General features: G+C 33.6%; 1 protein-coding gene across 3 annotated transcripts in view; it reads right to left on the reverse strand.

Annotated features, from left to right (window-relative positions):
• Nucleotides 1–377: 377 nt before the first annotated feature.
• LOC128689058 (protein OS-9) overlaps nt 378–9,639 on the reverse strand; it is a 162,888-nt gene continuing 153,626 nt past the window's right edge. For all 3 annotated transcript variants that reach the window (XM_070087110.1, XM_070087108.1, XM_070087109.1), the window contains one exon: nt 378–9,639. This exon is cut by the window's right edge. The gene's annotated coding sequence lies outside the window, so the exon portion shown is untranslated.

The raw sequence follows: 9,639 nt of genomic DNA on the forward strand, positions 1-9,639 counted from the left end.
TCCCCCTACCTAGGAACTAGTGTGTCTGTGGGAAGAATCCCAAAGGCTGAAAATAGGAAGGGAATAGGGGAGAGATGGGGGAGGAGGAGAAAAGGGAGGATGGAATAGGGAAGGGGGTATGGGAGGGTAATTAGGTTCGGTCTGAGGAAGGAGACCAAAAGATCTAATTCCTCAGACCAAGTGCCTCTTCACCATGCCAAGGAGCCCCCCTTGTAGAGGCTAAATGCATCATGATTGTTGCATTGGGAGATTCAGATTTGTAAGAATTTTTCTTTGCATTTCTGGTACAATTTCGATTCAAATCTGCTCAATGTATTGTGATTTACCTTCAATGTACTAGAAATGAGTATCAATGTTTGTAAATAGAAACCATGAAATATTAAGCAAACTGTTTATTAAGTTGCCACAATACACAAAAATAAAAATAAAATTGGTGGTAAACAAGCCCTTACTTCCACTTGTATCGTCATAAATAAAAAATGATTTGTATTTATTATAATTCTGATGAGGACATTATCAGAACTGTAACTAATGTCTCAGAAGAAGCATTAACTACAGTGAGAATACAGTAACAATATTTTAAGTGACCAGCATATACATATACCAGTAGGTAATTAGTTTTAAATTCTGAAGAGATTAGTAGTACAGTACAAGAATTCTTGGGATTCACACTAATTGCACTGAATATACAGCAATCAATGAATTGCATGAGAAAACTCAAACGTCTTTTCAAATACATTTTATCCAAATTATTTCTGCATCTAAACCTATACAATATACTAGATATATCAATAAATAAGGCCTTAACAATGAGCTCTGAGAATTTCTCAACTTATTTCTTGCTATTGCTATACAACTTTACCTGGATATGTAAAGAAACAAGATATCTAAAAAAAGGTAATTAAACATGAGATATTTTAATTAAGGAAAAGTTCAAGTAACTAAACAAGCATGTAATGCACACACAAAAAAGTCTGGATGCAATGTATTCAAGGACACCAAATGATAGGAAACTGCACTTTATGTTCAGGGAAGGAAACTGTACTGATGGCTACCTCACTTTCCTGCTTTTATTATTTATACACAAGATGTATTATGTAATTATCTAATATGATGCCTTATCCCAATAAATTATTGCACACACACATTTATCATTCAACTCCATGGGGTAGTGGAACATAATTTTTCCTCCCTAAGCCATGCGTGTCGTAAAAGGCGACTAAAATGCCAGAGCAAGGGACTAGTAACCCCTTTTCCTGTATACATTACTAAATTTAAAAAGAGAAACTTTCATTTTTCTTTTTAGGTCACCCTGCCTTGGTGGGATGTGGCCAGTTCGTTGAAAAAAAAAATTATTCATGGTATAAGATACAAGGTACTATGTACAGTAGGTGACAATATCACACCGAGTTTTCAAAATATTCAAAATATTGTGTTTTTCGTTGATATGCTCCTACTATATCACTGTCCATGAATGTATTGTATAGGTTGTAAATTAGCTTCATTAATAGCCAGGTATAGCTGAAAACAATAATGACTAGTTATGATACTTCTAAATGCCAAGAAAATTAATTTTCTGGCAAGTACACTCAAACATGTCAATAAGAACAAAGATTCATAACAAATGATAACATATTTTATGAAGATAATATATGGTACATTTCAGAATATAATTTTTCAATACCTTGAAATAAAATGACCAATTACCTACAGTAACTAATTTAAAGACTAATTTTTTTATTTCATAATTAGTAAGTAGTGAAGATTTTCATATAATGATAATCAATAATTTTTTAATATTAAACTGTACCATATTTTTGCACTACAAAATTTGGTACAATATTTTATTATACAAACTGTAATAGCAATGGTGATCAGTACTGCATGCAGATTGCCACAAACATGTTGAAAGATAAACCTTTATAGCATAATTATCAATACTTCTTTATCATATACAGCAAATTCACTTATTATTAAATAACAATGATTAAAAGTATTTAGCTCTTTGCACAGAAATATAAGAATATAAATTACAAAACTGGGTGCATCCAGAAACACACGAGGTAAATGTAAAGAAAATTAAAGAGCAATAGGGAAGGTGTTAAAAATGGTAGACATAAGATTCTTATACTATATGTTTATACCATTCAATGATATAGCAAAGGAAATCAGTACAATGAAGTTAGAAAGAGACTGTAATCCCATTATTTTTTATGTGGATAAACTTTTTTTTTTTTGTAAACAGTACAGCTAAAAATATTTAATATTTCTTCTGTGCAATATTATGAAATTGTGGGTACTTCATAACACCATGTTATAAACACAAAAGAACTGGCTTTAAATCATAGTCTGCATTTTTATGACATAGGTACATTACCCTATCTATCTGAATTAACATTTTATAAATGCTGTACAAAATAATCTTTTTTAGCCAACATGACTAAATACTATTAATTTCAGAAAGTTCCAAAAAATCTGCTATAAAGTAGAAAAGAGAAAACTATATGTAGTACTTCTCTGAATTTTCCATACAATTCCACATCTCAACACATTATATTTTATCCAAAATAAACATTTACCAAAGGATCTGATAAAGTATGAAAATTCTTCACAGTATTAAAGTTTACTTAAGTGACAATGGCAATACCTGTACTATCATGCCTAGCACTGTAAAACAAAAATTAACAAAATATGATAAATGGTTTTATAGAGTACGGCAATTGATGTTAAGGTATCTAAAACCATATAGGTATCACAGTAAAAGTAAAGCAGGGAATCTACTGGACCAACAGATTTTGGTTACTCAGTACAAAATTTCTCAAGTTACTTGAAACAGGTTGAATAATTACAAACTGTTTCATATTCTCTACCTTATATGACATTTGGTGTTGTTGAACCTAAATTACAATACATATTTGTTAACCCCTTTCACTGTTTAGACCCTTAAAATTTTGGCCACATTTAAAAAAAAAAATGCTTTTTCTTCTGAAATGCCTGAGAAGGAAATGACACCAAAAATATAAAATGTGATGGAAAACTTACAGAATTATGTAGGTGCAAATTTAACAGTATGAGCACAATTTACACATCAGCAATTTTGCCAACTGAATCCTATTTTAAGCCAATTCTGCAGATAAATTTAACCAAATTCTTAGCTATTTTGCTAGAATTCCTTCCATTCTATCAACTGAACATAAGAAACTGGCTATTCAATTATAAAAAAAACTGCCTTATAAAATGCACAGAAGCTGGAAATTTCAACAATTTTACACTAAATTAAAAAAAATAAAATTAAAAAGTCCAAAATAAACACTGTACACATTCTAAGCACTAAAACATTTCCTCTGTTCACTAATCCTATCCCCAGATCTCTCTTATATTACGCTTGCCTTCCATGCACCATGTGGGGCCGGATTCTTTTTTTTACTATGCACTCAACACACAGACCCATTCTCTCACGTTTGGGCCAAAATTTACTGCTCACAGCTTATCTGAGAGAGCTAAGTACATGATGTTGATCTAAGTGAGGGGACCCTGGTGTCAATAACACACACCTACCTGACAGACAGTGAATGAATTAAGAATTTTTACTGACCAAAAAACTGTGCATAATAGTAAGCTTTTGCAGAAAATTATGACTGCGTGATTATTAAACTTTTTAACTTATACCATGTCCTATATTGTTTTTTGCAAATTATTTTAGAGTAAAACACTACATTATCTGAACAGTGAAATATTATCTATTTCTTTACAGTCATATAGGTAAAAACATACTTTACCTTTATTAGTATTGTAATAACAATGGATTAACAATTAAATTTGTTGCTAATAGCAAGCAGTTTTGTTGTAATGGCATGAGATACAGTGGCAAAATGCAGGTCATTATCATTATCTCTTACTAGATACAGTACTTACATTGTTATCAATGCTCAGGTTATTTCTATTGCACTTTTAATATGTTAAATGCATGAAATGAATCAATAGAGAATGGAGTAAGTTTTGTGTGAAGACAATGTAAAACCAAAACAGGTTTATATGTACCTGATAAATCACAATATTCCTTGCAAATTACTCTCTATTGATTCATTGCTTAAAGGCCATCCAGTAATTATTTTTGCATAGCTTAGTTTTTGCATATCTAGGTTTTTGTCAAACCATGAAATAAATAAACTATTTAAAATGTTTTGTGTTATAAATATTGTTCATTTTTTTCCATTCTTCAAGATGGAAGTTTGGCAAAAAATCCTATCCTACATGCTTCATACAATGGCCATCTTAAACCTATCAAGGTTTGATAATATGTTGGTTCAAAATTTACAGTGCAATTTACTGTTAACATATGCTACCCAACGAATAAAGTAAAGTCCACCTACAACAAGAATACAGAATACATGTAACGGGGAAAAGTTTTTACTTATGCGAAATTACTGCAAACTATAATGTGACATAAAATGTCAATAAAGAAAAAAATAATGGATAATAAAATCATAGTAGCAATGAAGAATAAAAACTCTGAAGGACAGCTTTTTATCAGATCCTATGGGATACATCACTGAGTAATGCTTCACTGAGTAATGGCAGAAGAGAAACCTCAGGGGGGTGAAATGGCTCATGAAATTCTGTTTCTTGTACTAATGCTTCCAGAACAAATGAGATGAGGTATGGGCACTATTATTTATGAAGGGCTTTTTCTAATTAAAAATGTATATACAGTGGAACCTCAGCTTACGAGTGCTCAATCATACGAGTTTTTCGAGATATGAGCCATCGCTCGATCGATTTTTTGCTGAGTTACGAGCCAAAATCCAAGTTGCGAGCAACCTTCCCACTCAAGGGAGGTTCCTTGATGCTGGTGAGGGGATCTTGATCTAGGGAATTGGATCTGTGCTCCAGTTCCCTAACTTAAGCATGAATACCTTCCAGCCCCTCCCCCCCACAGGCGCTGTATAATCCTATGAGTTTTGCGCTTCCCCATTAAAATAACAATAATAACAAGCGAGCTTCAGAATGCTGCCACTAATTGGCGCAGCAAACGCCACAACATCCCTCAGCAGTGTTTACCTCGCCGTGGAAGCATTTCTCTTGTGTTTTGCTTGCATTTTGTGCAGTTATTTTGCCAAATTTCTTTTTTCTAATCATGGGTCCTAAGAAAGTAAGCGCAAAGGACAGTGCTGAGAAGAAAAAGAGGATGATATCCATGGAATTAAAGCATGAAATCATAGATAAGCACAAGCGAGGTGTGTAGGTTGTGGACTTGGCCGGGCAGTACTACAAGCGTAGTACTTCAACCATATGTATGATACTAAATCAAGAGGAGTTGATAAAGGCTATAGTTCCAACCAAGGGTGTTACAATAATTTCTAAGCTGTGGACATCTGTCCATGAAAAGATGGAGAAGCTGCTGTTAACGTGGCTGACGGAAAAACAGCTCACAGGAGATACTGTGACAGAGGGTATCCTCTGTCACAGTATCTCTTGCGAGAGGATTTCAGAGTTTATTGAAAAGAAACACCCAGAGAAAGTTGCAACTGGTCATGTGTCGCAGCTATATAATGACACTTGCCTAACTCATTTCCGAAATATTCTGAAAGGGAGGATGAAACAAACCTCCTTGGACAGGTTTTTAATTGAGACGTCCTGCAGATGAAAGTGAGGAAAGCATGGAGAAAAAGCCAAAAATCAGCGAAAAGTGAAGTGAAAAAAAATAAAAGCCAAATTGTAGCAGTTAAGTTCAGCGATAATGTGTAGCATTGAGAGTGTAGCAAGTAAGTTAAGCGATTGAGTGATAGAAAAAGGATGAAATGAAATGAACTCCTCCAATGTTGTTGTTGTTGTTTACAGGGCCACTGATAGCATACGCTGCTCTGCCTATCTTTTCCACCCCCAACCTCCGCCTGCATCTCTTCTGCAAGGTAAATATGTATGTACACTTTCTAAAGCCTGTTTATTTCTTTATGTTCTCTATTATGTTTTATTACATTTTTATACAATATTTCTTATTTATAAACACATTGTTTCAGTGTCTTCCTTATGAAACTAATGATGTAGTGCAGTTAGCCTCACAAACACTCCATTTTCTCTTACAATAACAGCATGGTAAGATATGGTCAGAGTGGAAGCGGGAATGGTTGCCACTACTCATCCCATAATGACATATTTTATTCATTCTAGAGTAAATATCATGTTTCTATGTTATTTATATTGTTTATTATGTTAATTGTGATACATAAATAAGCTGTAGAGTTGATATTAGCGTTATATTGAAGTATTTTGTCCTGCCTCCTGAGAGCAGGAATTCCGCTGGAATGGATTAATGGCATTTCAATTAATTAAATAAGGAAAATTGATTTGATATATGAGCAAACTGAGTTATGAGCTAGGTCATGGAATGGATTAAACTCGTAAGTCGAGGTTCCACTGTACAGTGGAACCTCGGTACTCTAACAGCTCCCTACTTGAACAAAGCTCAGCAATTGACCAAACACGCATGACCTGCCAGAACCTCGCTGTAAACTATTTCACGTTTCTTCGCATATTTTGGTGATTTTTTATATTATTTATATAAATAAGTCACCATGAGACCTACGAAGATTAGTGATAACAGCCAACCAAAAAGAAAATTAGTTGGGAAAAATTCGTTCGATACTCAAACAGATCAGCACTCAAACAGCCTTCTGGAATGAATTAAGTTTGAGTACTGAGGTTCCACTGTACTACACCATGTCTTTTTAATTGTATGTATGTGTAATTATAAGTAAGAATGCATGTGTGGAAATGAAGTGGTTATATATTTTTAAATTCTGAGTGGACAAGTGACCACTGTTTAGAAGATCTTGTATATGATAGAGGAGTGGAATAATTAAATGACATGAGCCAAGGCGGCAACAAATAAAAGGGCTACTTAGTCGAGGCATTCCTGTACTGTACCAGCACATGTACTAATGTACAGAACATGTACTAATTAGTATACCATATTGTAAATAACCTGTAGTCCTTGTCCAATCATTTACTTTTGTGTGTAGCCATGTTATTTACAATAGGTGTAACTAAAGTATTTGGGCAAATTAAAATACAGTCTCAAGTAACCAGAAAATCTGCATATCTGGAGAGTTCTCAATCCTGTTCTTTGAGAATACAGGGTGCTTTATATTACAATTTGTAAAGAAAACCAACAAAACAATTAAACACCATAAATAGTAATGCGAGTGTGAACCAGAAACGTGTAATTGTTTTACATGATGGAAGGATTACTGGTGTCCTTTTTTTTTTGTCTAATAAATATGCAGGATAACAGGTACATCTTGCTACCTCTACTTACGCTTAGGTCATGCTACACACGCATGTACATGCATATATGTTTGCAAGCCCATCTGGGTTTTCTTCTATTTCCTTAATAGTTCTTGTTCTTCTTTATTTCCTCTTATTTCCATAGGAAAGTGGAAAAGAATTCTTCCTCTGTAAGCCATGTGTGTCATAAGAGGTGACTAAAATGCCAGGAGCAAGGGGTTAGTAACCCCTTCTGTATAAATTAACAAATGCAAAAAGAAAAACTTTCGTTTTTATTTTTATTCACCCTGTAATATTAAAAGACAATAGTAATGCTCAGAATAAAATGTTAATATGATATACATCTAGGAATTTCTATTAAATGAAATAATTAACAGGCAAAAGCCTGTTAACCCTTTGACTGTCGCGGCTGTATATATAAGTCTTACGAGGTACCGTGTTTGACGTATATATACTCATAAATTCTAGAGGCTTCAAATCAAGAAGGAGAAAGCTGGTAGGCCCACATGTGAGAGAATGGGTCTGTGTGGTCAGTGTGCACCATATAAAAAAAATCCTGGAGCAAGCAGTGCATGATGAGAAGAAAAAACTCCAACCGTTTTTTTTAATTAAAATGCCGACTTTGTGGTCTATTTTCGTATAGTATTTATGGTTGTATACTCGTTTTCTTGGTCTCATTTAATAGAATGGAAAACATATTATAGAAATAGAGGTGATTCTGATTGATTTTACTATAAAAAGAACGTGGAAATGGAGCTCAAAGTAGGGGAAATGTTTAATTTTTGCCGAAGTTCAAAAGTAAACAAATGATGTCGTTTTCCAATAAATGTCCAACTAGCCATTCTAATATGCAGTCATGAATGGGTTGATGTTGTTTATAGAATTATTACAGTATTGCAGTAGTTTGCATAATAGTAAATCTTCTATTTTTTGTTTGAATAAAAATTCAAAATAGAAAGCAAGAGTAATATCAGAGGGGCCTGCAGACATGACTGATGAACAAAGAAAATGTTATTTTAGAGCCAGGAATATCTGCATTGTTCATTCTGGACCTTATTTTGAAATTGTCATATTTTTTAATTTGTCTGAAATTGGCCAAATTACAAATTTCTGACCACGTTATTGGGTAGTTGAAATTGGTAAATGGGCAGTTTCTTGTACTCAATCGATAGAAAAAAATGGAGTTCTAAAAAAATAGCTATGAGTTTGGTCGACAGGAACAATGCAATTAGCCGAAAATAGGGCTCAAATTGGGCGAAATCGCCGATTTGTAAATATTGCCGAGGTCGCTAACTTCGCGAGACTGTAATTCCATCAGTTTTCCATCAAATTTCATTTTTTTGGTGTCATTACAGTCAGGAAAAGATTCTCTATCATTTCATAAGAAAAAATATGTACATTTTTTTTTAAATTTTGCGATACCAGGAGACACCTCAGGATTGGGGGTTGCGACAGTCAAGGGGTTAACTCAAATGCAATTAGTAATGTATAAAAGGTAATTAATGTATACCCGGAAGGTAATTAACCCTTTCAGGGTCCAAGGCCAAAATCTGAAGGGGGTGCCCCAGTGTCCAAGAAATTTTGAAAGAATGGAGGAAAAAAAAAAAAATCTTACAGAATTAAAGATAATATTTTTGTGAAGGTAATAAAAAAAAATTTTCTGATCAGTACTTACCAAGATACAGCGGCAGGAAGTTGACCCAAAATGACCGGGTGGCGGCAACATCAGGACTTCCACAAATTCACATTTTTTTATTTTACGTTTTTTATACATTTTCTTTTCCTTTCTAAGTTTTTTCTTTTTCTAGTAACATTTGTGGCCTGTGAGACCAATATAATGTATATTGTATAAGTGTACACTCGTTGTAATCAACACAATAACTGCACTAATTTGTTTATCATTATATTGCTTACACAACTTGTTTACAAGTTTATTGTAAACAAAATGACGAAAATATTAGTGCGGTTATTGTGTTGAATACAACAGTACCATATAGTACATGGTACAATGGTACCATAGGGTGCAATGGTACCATATGGTATAATGGCACCATATGATACAATGGTACCATATGGTAGAATATGGTACAATGGCACCATTTGGTACAATGGTACCATATGATACAAGGTACCATATGATAATGGTACCATATGGTGCAATGGTACTATATGGTACCATTGTACCATATGGCACTGTTGTAATCAACACAATAAACACACTAATATTTTCATCATTATTTTGTTTACAATAATTGTTTACAACAAAAATATGCAAAAATGTTGTATATTAGTAATGTTCTATTATATACAACTGTACAGCCACTCCACATGTTCCTTGAGGTGGATGACAAA

The sequence above is a fragment of the Cherax quadricarinatus genome, chromosome 21 (assembly GCF_038502225.1).
Source record: "Cherax quadricarinatus isolate ZL_2023a chromosome 21, ASM3850222v1, whole genome shotgun sequence".
In the NCBI taxonomy this organism is placed as follows: Eukaryota; Metazoa; Arthropoda; class Malacostraca; order Decapoda; family Parastacidae; genus Cherax; species Cherax quadricarinatus.